We start from the raw sequence: 12,554 nt of genomic DNA, 5'->3' as shown, positions 1-12,554 counted from the left end.
ATTAATTTCTTGAAGGATCCTTGTGCAAATATCACCAATTATTAATTAAAGTATCCTCTTTTTAATGCAAAAAGCAGTTTTGAAAAATCACTTTTACTTCTTGAGAAATAAATTTTTGAATTAATCGACAATTTTTTCGAATTTTGCAATTTTCGCCGATTAAGTTTTAACAATTCGTATAAAATCAACTTCTTGGAATATGAGTATGAAAATTTCCCAAAGTGTTAATAAGAGTGTTTTCTTTCCAATGACCCAACAAGTTTTGAAAAATAACTTTTAGTTTTTGAGAAAACAATATTTGAAGTTTTGATAACATTTTCGATGTGTTTTTTAAAAATAAACAATGTTTATACTCCAATATATTTTATAAATCTATTAACTCTACCGGTTTCGACCTAGACCATCGTCAGGAGTCTCGTTGTATAAGGTTGAGGTTATATGTTTCACTTGACACATCTGCGACATCCGTATTCTCGTTTTCTAAGTTTAGTTCATTAATGATATATAAAAATTTGAATGTAATTAAATGTAAATTTGAATGTGTTTCCTAACCTCAACCTTATACAACGAGACTCCTGACGATGGTCTAGGCCGAAACCGGTAGGGTTAATAAATTTATAAAATATATTGGAGTATAAACATCGTTTATTTAAAAAAAAAACACATATAATATACCAATATGGATGAAAACCCATTTACCTAAAATTTTCGACGTTACAATTTTCATCGATAATTTTCAAAATTCGCTATAAAATTACTTTCTTGAAGGAGCCTTGTGGAAATATCACCAATTATTAATTAAAGTATCCTCTTTTTAAGTCAAAAAGCCGTTTTGAAAAATCACTTTTAGTTCTTGAGAAATAAATTTTTGAAATAATCGGCAATTTTTTCAAATTTTGCAATTTTCGCCGATTAAGTTTTAAAAATTCGCATTAAATCCATTTCTTGGAATATGAGTATGAAAATTTCCCAAAGTGTTAATAAAAGTGTCCCCTTTCCAATGAACCAACACGTTTTAAAAAATAACTTTTAGTTTTTGAGAAAACAATATTTGAAGTTTTGATAAAATTTTCGATGTTGCAATTTTTATCGATAATGTTCAAAATTCGCTATAAAATTAATTTCTTGAAGGATCCTTGTGGAAATATCACCAATTATTAATTAAAGTATCCTCTTTTTAAGTCAAAAAACCGTTTTGAAAAATCACTTTTAGTTCTTGAGAAATAAAGTTTTGAATTAATCGGCAATTTTTTCGAATTTTGCAATTTTCGCCGATTAAGTTTTAAAAATTCGTATTAAATCCATTTCTTGGAATATGAGTATGAAAATTTCCCAAAGTGTTAATAAAAGTATCCTCTTTCTAATGAACCAACCTATTTTTAAAAATTACTTTTAGTTTTTGAGAAAATAATATTTGAACTTTTTAATAAAATTTTCGATGTTACAATTTTCATCGACAACTTGCAAAATTTACTATAAAATTAATTTCTTGAAGGATCCTTGTGGAAATATAACCAATTATTAATTAAAGTATGGTCTTTTAATACAAAAAGCCGTTTTGAAAAATCACAAATATCGCAATAATTTGGCAATGTACCAAAAATTATAACTATAATGGCATATAACTATAATTATAGATATGCCGGTTTTGATAGATAAAAATAGAAATGAAATACTAATTTAAAATTTTTTATAGTATCAATCACACTATCTACAGTGTGTCCCCGGATAGGTGAAACGACTCTTATAAAATGTAAAATTTTTCGATATTAATTGTCATTTTTTGGGGTTGGGTTGGGTTGGCTTGGTTAATTTTTAACATATTTTCAAGTTTCAAAAACTGAACAGTTTTATCACATCATTTTTACGAAAAGTAGTTACATGTTAACTCTCGTAACACGGCTAGGGTTGATCTACGATGAATGAGAAAAAACACTTACTAATATTTTTGAATGCACTACAAGTAAATCGATAGGTTTACGAGAAAATAGGGGTTGTTTGCCCCTTTTAACCCTCTGGTATATGTGTGATACATCAAAAGAAAGCTCTTTTAAAATGAATATCAGTTACTATTTACGAAATTTTGATAGCATTTTTCGTTTTCAAAATATAAGTGAAAACGTACTTTTTCTCCAAACTTTCAACCCTTATAATTCGCCCCAACCGTACGTATAAAAAAATGTGCTAACCTTATTTTGGCCCATTCTATGAGTGTACCAAATTTCATCGAAATCAGGCTCAGAAACTACAGACTTTTGAACCAAAACAAACCTAATGTTCTTATTGTTTCAGAATCCGATGAGGGTGATGATAACGTTGAAAATGAAATAAAGACTTATCGCTGTGCCTACATTTGATGAAGCTTATTTATCTCTTAGAAAGCTTGAAACCTTTGTATTATCAAGAGAGAGTGTTCCAGGTAATATTCATAATTCTTTACATTTAATAGAAGATTTTTTCGACAAAGAGCGGTTTTCCACTTTAAACCAAAAGAAAATTAGGGATTACTTTAAAAAACTTGATTAATTTTCTACTTACAATAGTATTAAGGTTTTTGTTTGAAATATACGTATTAGAAAAGTACATTTCTATTTTTTTTCTTTAGAGCTGAAATTCTAGTAATTTTTCTCTGACTCGAATTCTCCATAACTCGAAGTTTTTTTCAGCTCTCTCTATTTATATATATAAAGTTAAAATCTAAAAAAAAGTTTCCTTAAATTTTGATAAAACTACTGTTGACAACTGGTAAACTTTTCGGCTTATTTACAAGATGTAATTATTTTACAAAAAGTAGACTTTCTACAAGTTGTTCTAAATAAAATAGCAAAACATTTTAAATTCGGATTTTATAAAATTTTGCCATTCTGTAACAATTTAATGACAATGAAATAACTTTTTTTCTGTAAATTTTGTAAATTATTATAAATTCTTATTAAATACTGAAACAAAATAAATATATTTTCTAATACTATTAAATTTACTCTTTTTCGGTTTCTCAATTTATTTTGTAAACAAAAAAATGTTAATCAAAAATCATCAAATTAATACGATACCTTCTAACATCCATGGAATAGCAATCCGATGATCTCAACCATATCACATCACTAACATCACCTCACACTTAGCATAAATATAGCACGTATTTATCACTTAATTCAAGTATTAATATTTATTTTTCGAAACTACTTTATCACCCTTAAAAACCCGCACATCAACTAAAATGCGTTCTTAGCGAATCGACTTCCAAACATCCCCTCATTAATTTATTGTGTGAAGAAGGAAAACTGGAGATGAATAAACAAAAAATGTAAAGACGACGGGGCGAAGCGGTTTTGAATCGTTTTTTGGGTTTAAAACTCAACCTTTCAATAAAAAAATTACTCGTTTTCTCGAAACGTTTCAAATAAAATTTACGTCATTTTACTAAAATAAAACGCACTAATCGAATTTCATTGTTGAAGACTTCCTGCAAAAGAACCACGTGTCCAGCAAATAATTAAAACGAGGCAGCCAAGATGTTGGATTATGCATCATCCCTTATTTTTTGTGTCATGAAATACAAATTTAAAAAAAATCGTATTTCAAGAACGAATTGAGTTATCATCATGAAATAAAAAATATTTTAAATCAAATTTAATGAAGATTTAATGTCATGAAAACATATGCAAAGATTAAATTGAAATAGCACATAATTTGGCAGCCAAAAATTCCCAAAGAAATCGTTTTATTTGATATAAAAAAAGAGACTCCCCCCTTAAAAACCTTGAAGTAGATTATACTAGTATTATTTGGGGTGGTTTAGACTCAATTTCAAATTATTTCATGTCTTGACAATGTTAATAATTAAAGCTTTATAATTTTTCAAGCACGAAATGCAAATCCAATGAGTAGCGTTCAAACGGTTTTTATCTATGGCAACATTACACCGTTCAAATCGCGAATTATCCCGATATGTTTTGGTAAATTAATAAAATTGAAAACGACTCACCGAATGGATGTTGTTTCCCTTGGATTTTACTTCGAAGCTCAGCTGGAAAGAAAAGATAAATTAATTTATTGTGACAAAAAAATGAATTAATACGATACCTTTTAACATCCATAGAATAGCAATCCGATGATCTCAACTATATCACATCACTAACATCACCTCACACTTAGCATAAATATAGCACGTATTTATCACTTAATTCAAGTATTAATTTTTATTTTTCAAAACTACTTTATCACCTTAAATGCCCGCATACAAACTAAAATGCGTTATTAGCGGATCAACTTCCAAACATCCCCTCCTTAATTTATTGTGTGAAGAAGGAATACTGGAGGTGAATAAACAAAAAATGTAAAGGCGACGGGGCGAAGTGGTTTAACCATTTTTTGGTTTTAAAACTCAACCTTTCAATAAAAGATTACTCGTTTTGTCGAAATAGTTCAAATAAACTTACGTCATTTTATTAAAATAAAACGTACTATAGAATTTTAATGCTTAACACTTCCTGGAAAAGAATCAGGTGCCCAACAAATAATTAAAACGAAGCACCCAAGACGTTGGATTATGCATCATCCCTTATTCTTTGTGTCATGAAATATAAATTTTTAAAAAATCGTATCTCTAGAACGAATTGAGATATCATAATGAAATAAAAAACAATTTAAAGCAAATTTAATGAAGGTTTAATGTATCATAAATGATGTCTTATCTTTCGTAAACTTCGTCGTTATGATTTTTTAAATCCAACTCTGTATATTTGAATGTTATAGATATGAAATATAAATTTTGAAAAGACCATCTCTATTTTATGCAAAAAAATATCCATATCTTTTTATTGAGGAATCTTGTAGTTTAGGGTTTGGACAATTAATAGTTCAAATTCAATTTAAAATTAATTAAATTGTAGAAGTTATAAATGTTAAATTAACAATGCATATACACGCATAACATTGTTGTACATGAAACTGTAAGTGCATTTTTCTCGAAACATACTTTCTACATCTGGTTAACACGATTCCTAAAAAACTACTCGTTCTATTGATTTGAAATTTGAACTGCACTTTCAAATAGCATCTTTTTATCGTATGACCTACAGAGAAACTGATACGATATATACATATGTTTTTTTTTTGCAATAAACTTATCGATTTCAAGAACAAAATTGATTATCTTAATTTGATTAGACGCAATATTACCAATAATGTTTTTTTTTTGCTTAGTTCTAGTTCAAACGATAATATCACAAGTATATAGAAAAGAACACCATTTGATTTTTGAGTTTCAGATCATTTCAAGGATAGATATTGTGTCAACCAGCAACTTAGACAATCCACGCACCAACTTGGTTGAGGGACAATGTAAAGATTATTTTCTATAAACAATTCTTTTTAAATAAGTAAATATATCATTAATACATATACAAAAGATTAAACTGAAATAAGACTCCCCCCTTAAAAAGCTTGAATTAGAGTATACTAGTATTATTTTGAGTGGTTTACACTCAATTTCAAATTATTTCATGTTTTGACAATGTTATTAATTAAAGCTTTATAATTTTTCAAGCACAAAATGCAAACGTTTATTGAATGGCACTGTTTTTCAAGCACAAATCCAATGAGTAACGTTCAAACGGTTTTTATCTGGCAACATTATACCATTCAAATCATTTTGTGAAATTAATAAAATTGAAAACGACTCACCAAATGGATGTTGTTTCCATTAGATTTTACCTCGAAGCTCAGCTGGAAAGAAAAGATAAATTAATTTATTGTGACAAAAAAAATGAATTAATACGATACCTTTTAACATCCATAAAATAGTAATCCGATGATTTCAACATCACTAATATCACCTAACACTTAGCACAAATATAGCACGTATTTATCACTTAATTCAAGTAATAAGTTTTATTTTTCTAAACCACTTTATCACCCTTAAATGCCCGCATATCAACTAAAATGCGTTATTAGCGAATCAACTTCCAAACATCCCCCCCTTAATTTATTATGTGAAGAAGGAAAAGTGGAAGCGAATAAACAAAAAATGTAAAGACGACGGGGCGAAGCGGTTTTAAATCGTTTTTGGGGTTTAAAACTCAACCTTTCAATAAAAAAATTACTCGTTTTCTCGAAACGTTTCAAATAAAATTTACGTCATTTTACTAAAATAAAACCCACTAATCGAATTTCAATGTTTAAGACTTCCTGCAAAAGAATCAGGTGTCCAACAAATAATTAAAACGAAGCAGCCAAGACGTGGGATTATGCATCATCCCTTAGTTTTTGTGTAATGAAATATAAATTTAAAAAAAATCGTATTTCAAGAACGAATTGAGTTATCATCATGAAATAAAAAATATTTTAAAGCCAATTTAATGAAGATTTAATATCATGAAAACATATGCAAAGATTAAATTGAAATACCATATAATTTGGCAGCCAAAAATTCCCAAAGAAATTGTTTTATTTGATATAAAAAAAGAGACTCCCCCTTAAAAACCTTGAAGTAGATTATACTAATATTATTTGGGGTGGTTTAGACTCAATTTCAAATTATTTCATGTCTTGATAATGTTAATAATTAAAGCTTTATAATTTTTCAAGCACAAAATGTAAATCCAATGAGTAGCGTTCAAACGGTTTTTATCTGGCAACATTACACCGTTCAAATCGCGAATTATCCCGGTATGTTTTGGTAAATTAATAAAATTGAAAACGACTCACCGAATGGATGTTGTTTCCCTTGGATTTTACTTCGAAGCTCAGCTGGAAAGAAAAGATAAATTAATTTATTGTGACAAAAAAAAATGAATTAATACGATACCTTCTAACATCCATGGAATAGCAATCCGATGATCTCAACTATATCACATCACTAACATCACCTAACAACACTTAGCACAAATATAGCACGTATTTATCACTTAATTCAAGTATTAATTTTTATTTTTCGAAACTACTTTATCACCCTTAAATGCCCGCACATCAACTAAAATGCGTTATTAGCGGATCAACTTCCAAACATCCCCCCCTTAATTTATTGTGTGAAGAAGGAAAAGTGGAAGCGAATAAACAAAAAATGTAAAGACGACGGGGCGAAGCGGTTTTAAATCGTTTTTGGGGTTTAAAACTCAACCTTTCAATAAAAAATTACTCGTTTTCTCGAAACATTTCAAATAAAACTTACGTCATTTTATTAAAATAAAACGCACTAATCGAATTTCAAAGTTTAACACTTCCTGCAGAAGTATCAGGTGGCCAACAAATAATTAAAGCGAAGCAGCCACGACGTTGGATTATGTATCATCCCTTATTTTTTGTCTCATGAAATATAAATTAAACAAAAATCGTATATCAAGAACGAATTGAGATGTCATCATGAAATAAAAAACATTTTAAAGCAAATTTAATCAAGATTTAATGCGCTCTGTATAATTTCTTATTTTCTGTAAACATTGTTATGATACAGCCTCTCCAAACTTATTATTAGTTATAACTTCGTAATGTTGTATCCTATAATTTTGATTTTCTAGAACAATAACTAGAACAACTAGAACAACCTAGAACAACAAAGAAAATTTGATTTTTCCAAAAATGGGGGGTTAGTCAAAAAACCTGTTTTTTCGTTTTTCTCGCAGAGTTTTTATTTTTTCAATTTGCCGCTTTGGAACAATGTAGAACAACTCTAGAACAATAATAAAAAATTTAAAAATCAAAAAATGGGGGTCTAACTTCCCGCACTCCTAGTTATGACCACTTAAAGAAAGTAATTTTTGCGTTATTTTCGTGTACCTTCGCAATATTTTGGCATTTTAGCCGAATTCGAAAGAGATTTCGAATCGGGCTTTTCCACATTCGTATTGGCCAAGGACTAAGCTTTCGAATTGGACATTGATTATCGAAGTCGGTGGAGTGGTTCTCTTGTTATAATCAAAATACTATACATGTAAAATAAGAATAATAATAATAATGTCTTTATTAACCCTTACAATTAGTGTACAAGTATAAAAAAAAAACAAAATACAAAAACATAATAATAATAAGAAATAAGTATAATGTTACAAAAACAAAATTACAACAAAATTGCAAAGGCTAACAGGTGGCTGGGTCAGACAACACCACAAAGTAGTGAGGTCTGCTCTTCCCCCAGTCCCCATGAACACAACATATTGCTTCTAAGTAAGTAAGTAGTGAAAATGAATACAGCGCACAAGACAAAAAATACAAAAAACAAAAATTGAATGCATGAATAAATAAAAATAAATAACAAATAAAAATTAAAATTTTACTCTAGAAAACCTAAATTGATTCCATCTGCCGCTCACAGAGATATCGCTTGTATTTATATTTAAAACTCGACAGGCTCAATATTTTTAATGAACGAGGAAGGGTATTCCAAAAGTTTGTCACACAATAAGTGAAAGAATTCCGAAATGACGCCGACGCGTGACGAGGAACTGTAAGTGCATCTTTTCGACGAATATTGATATTGTGGATGTCAGTACGATACGATATCTTCTTGATCAGATAAACAGGTGTTTTTTTATTTAAAATTTTAAAATAAACTACTCCCCTGTGAAAAATGATTCTGTTATACATATTTAGCCACCCACATTCTTTTAACTTATGTGAAATCCTGCAGTACTTTCGAATTCCATAAATTAGTCTTAAGCACCCATTTTGGACATACTGCACCCGCCTTCGATTGTCCCCAGTTATGCAAGCACCATAGACCGAGTCACAATGATTAAAATTGGATAAAATCAAAGAATCAGTCAGTAATCTTTTACTGTTCTCATTTAATACATGCCGATATGGATAAAGGGATTTTAATACGCAATATGATTTCTGTAGTAACTTGTTTATATGTGAATTAAATTTTAAATCATCATCTATTAACAAACCCAAATTTTTCACAGTGCGTACGTGTTGTAGTTCTTGATTATTTACACAAATTTTAAGATTGTCATCAACAAATTTCCTATGATTTCTGTTACCAAATACTATCACATTAGATTTGCTGGAGTTTACTTTTAAGCCATGCGCCTCAGAAGTGTCAACAAGTGATTGCACATCAGAATTTAGCAGCAACATTAGTCTCGGTGTGAGGAAATGATATTAATAACTGAGTATCATCAGCATAAGCATGATATTCACAATGTTTCAAGCCCCTGTAGAACATACTAGTATAAACGATGAATAACAAAGGACCACATATACTGCCCTGAGGAACTCCTTTAGAGACAAATTCTGGTTTAGATAATGAGCCTTTAACTTTCGTATGTTGCCTTCTGTTCAGAAGATAATGTTTAAAAAAATCAATTGCCGTCTGACCGAGACCAATGTAGTGCATAATGCTTAACAACAAACGATGATTTATCATATCGAATGCTTTGGAATAATCTAATAATATCATTGCATGCATATTTCCCTTGTCGACACTCCGCAACACACCGTCCACAACATCCATTAGTACAGTATTGCAACTATGACCCGGTCTAAACCTTGACTGATTATCAGGTATGATGTCATAAAGCAATAGGTGTTCACGCAACTGAGAACAAACTATTTTTTCTAGTGTTTTAGAAGGAGCAGGTAAAATACTTATAGGTCTAAAATCAGTATAGCACTTAGGAGAGTTAACTTTCGGCAATGAAGTGACTATAGAAATCTTCCAACAGTCAGGGAAAACGGCTTCCAAGAGACATGTATTAATGATATGCGTAATCATATCTAATAAGAATGGACACGACATTTTTATTGTATTTATGCCAAGAAAATCGCTTCCAACGGCATTGGAGTGAATACATGATATAACTTTAGAAACTTCACTCGGTGTTACAGTATGAAAAGCAAACAATTCTTTAAAATTTCGGAACGTAGTGTTGTTATAATATTGTAATAAATCATGATCGATGTTATTATTTGAATTGTTCAGGAAATAATTATTGAATTCATCTGCATCACACAAACGTTCAGGAACAGAAGGTCTATGCTTACGCCCAATGCCCAACTTATTATATGTTTTCCATAAATCGCGAGTATTTTTATTTTGAAAAATAGTATTCATGTAAACCCTCTGTTCCCTACGTACCGCGGATGTAACATAGTTCCTTAGCGACTTATAGTATTCCCAATGTTCTTGTGCCTTAGTATTTTTGTAACGATTCAATGCTTTTTCCCTTAAATGCATCATAGTCCTAACAACCGGAGTTAGCCAAGTACTATCTAATTGGGGGCTAACTTCGTATAGGTAGAAACTTAATGTATTGAAAATACTACGTGGTTTAATAACGGACACCGGACGCGTAAAATGTCGGTATGCAAACCGAAAATATTGATTTTGACGTCGTAACATCGTCGTGACGCCGCGTCGTCTTTGTAACACGGAAAAACGTGACTTTTCGTGTTTACATTGAATATTCAATGGATGTATCTCCATTATTTTAAGCATATGATATTACTTTGTGTTGAAAGCAAATAATTTGAAAATTTTACTAAAACTCTGCTGATTATTAATTTTACCTCAGTAAAAATTTTACCAGCAGTTTTAAATTTTCATAAAACAGTTTATAGGTACTAATCATTTAATGATTCCAATTATAGTGATTATAACCCCAAGAGTTTCCATTAAAGGTCAGGGTCTGAGGTAAGGTGACATTATTCCGAATTTATTCCTGAATTAAAGTTTTTAACTTAACTCTAGAATACTATAGTGGTTTTGATATACGTGAATACTATACTGTACATTTTACGAAGGAATAGTAATAATTTAAGTTTATTGGTACCAAATCAGCAATACATTCCACAAACAATTAAATTTTAACCATACTACAATTACATATATCACATTACAATACAATACATTTTATTTCCTATCCTACCCCTCCCCATCTCCTCCCCGCATCTCCCTACGCTGCCTAGTCGCCACCACCTCCCTCATCCATTCTCTTCCCTCTGCCCCCTCCCCCAGCACCTGCTTGTAGCCGATCACCTCCTCTCTTAGCTCGTCACACTCCCTCAGTAGGTGCTCCAACGACTCCCACTCCCCCCCCACATAGCCTACAACCCCTCTCATCCAATACCTATTCGCTCTCTCCTCATTGCCGCATCTGAATCTTGCCACCATCCTCTTCCCCTCCTCATCCCCCTCCACCGACAGGTACTTCGGCAATCCCTCCGTTATTATTTCCTCGTACTTAGGGTTGTACCTGCTCTCCCTTATCTGCCCCCTTCTTTCTTGCCTCTGTACATCTCTGTCCCTGCTCTCCAGCTCTTTCCACATCTCAATCCCTTCCCTCCTTCTATCATCTACCGCTTTCACTGAGTACCCCACCCTTCTAAAATATTCCTCCCTCCCTCGTTGCCCGTAACCCCCTTTCCCTGCCTTAATCTCTTTCCAGCACTCCCCCAAAATTTTACATTGAGACCTCCCTTCAACCCTCTCCTCAAAACGTACCGCCCTTTTACCCGCCTCCACTCTTAACTTATCAACCTTCACCTCTTCTCTGACTATGTACTCCGGCGTCTCTTTTGCAAACCCATCTCCAATACCTAGCCTGTACCTAGCCCCGTACATCATAACACTTCTAATCAAGCACTCGAATATCATCTTCCTTTTTCCCATATCCCTTCCAAATAATCTCTCTCCCCACCCCCAGACCTGCCCCATCACCTTATTCGCCTTCTTTGCCATTGCCCTCACATGCGCGCCTTCCTTGTTGTCCTCTCTAAATCTGTACCCCAAATATGTGTATTCCCTCACCTCCTCTATCTCCTTCCCTTCCCACCTCCAGTCTTCGCTCTTCCTTCTACCCCCTTTACAGAACTTCATAACCTTTGTCTTTCCTACATTCACCTCCAGAGCCTTCCCCCTAAAATAACTCTCCAAACTCCGCATCATCGCCTTCATCTCCTTCGCCTTTCTCGCCACTACCACCAACGAAGGAATAGTATTCTAGGCTTAAAAAGAACTTGCTATGGAATTTTAGATATTTTCACAGCTCTTTAAAGGCAATTATTATTGCTGTGGTGAAAAGTACCTAGTAGAAGTAAGATTTTCCAATGATATTTTTAGGACATATTTGGCTGAACTGGTTTACGGTAAGCCATTACGTTCTATTACTATATAAGAATCAAATTGTAAGATAAGCATGAGAAGAAAAGAAATGTAATCCCACATAATACTAAACTAGTCAACACAATAGAGATTAACGGTAATTAGTTAACACAAATATTATCACCCATAACTTCTTTGCATTTATGTTAAGGTAAAGTTACGATGCACTACGATTTGCATTGAATTTGTTAATTGCAAATGAATGATAAAGCTTGATATCATCAGCGAACGTAACAGTGTGTAATTCAAAACATCGGACAGACTATGGGCGTAGATTGAGGTGCAGAGGAGATGCCGTTAAATGTCGTTGCATTTAAACTGCAAGAAAATGTCTGAAACTAGACTGACTAGGAAACTGAAATAAGTTAAGTTGTAATTAAGATAGCGAGCTGTCTAAATTTATTGAAAAAGATGAAAATTTTGAAAATGTATATGTCACCAGCAAGGA

The sequence above is a fragment of the Onthophagus taurus genome, chromosome 6, assembly GCF_036711975.1.
Source record: "Onthophagus taurus isolate NC chromosome 6, IU_Otau_3.0, whole genome shotgun sequence".
Taxonomy (NCBI): domain Eukaryota; kingdom Metazoa; phylum Arthropoda; class Insecta; order Coleoptera; family Scarabaeidae; genus Onthophagus; species Onthophagus taurus.
This window is presented reverse-complemented; position numbering follows the sequence as displayed.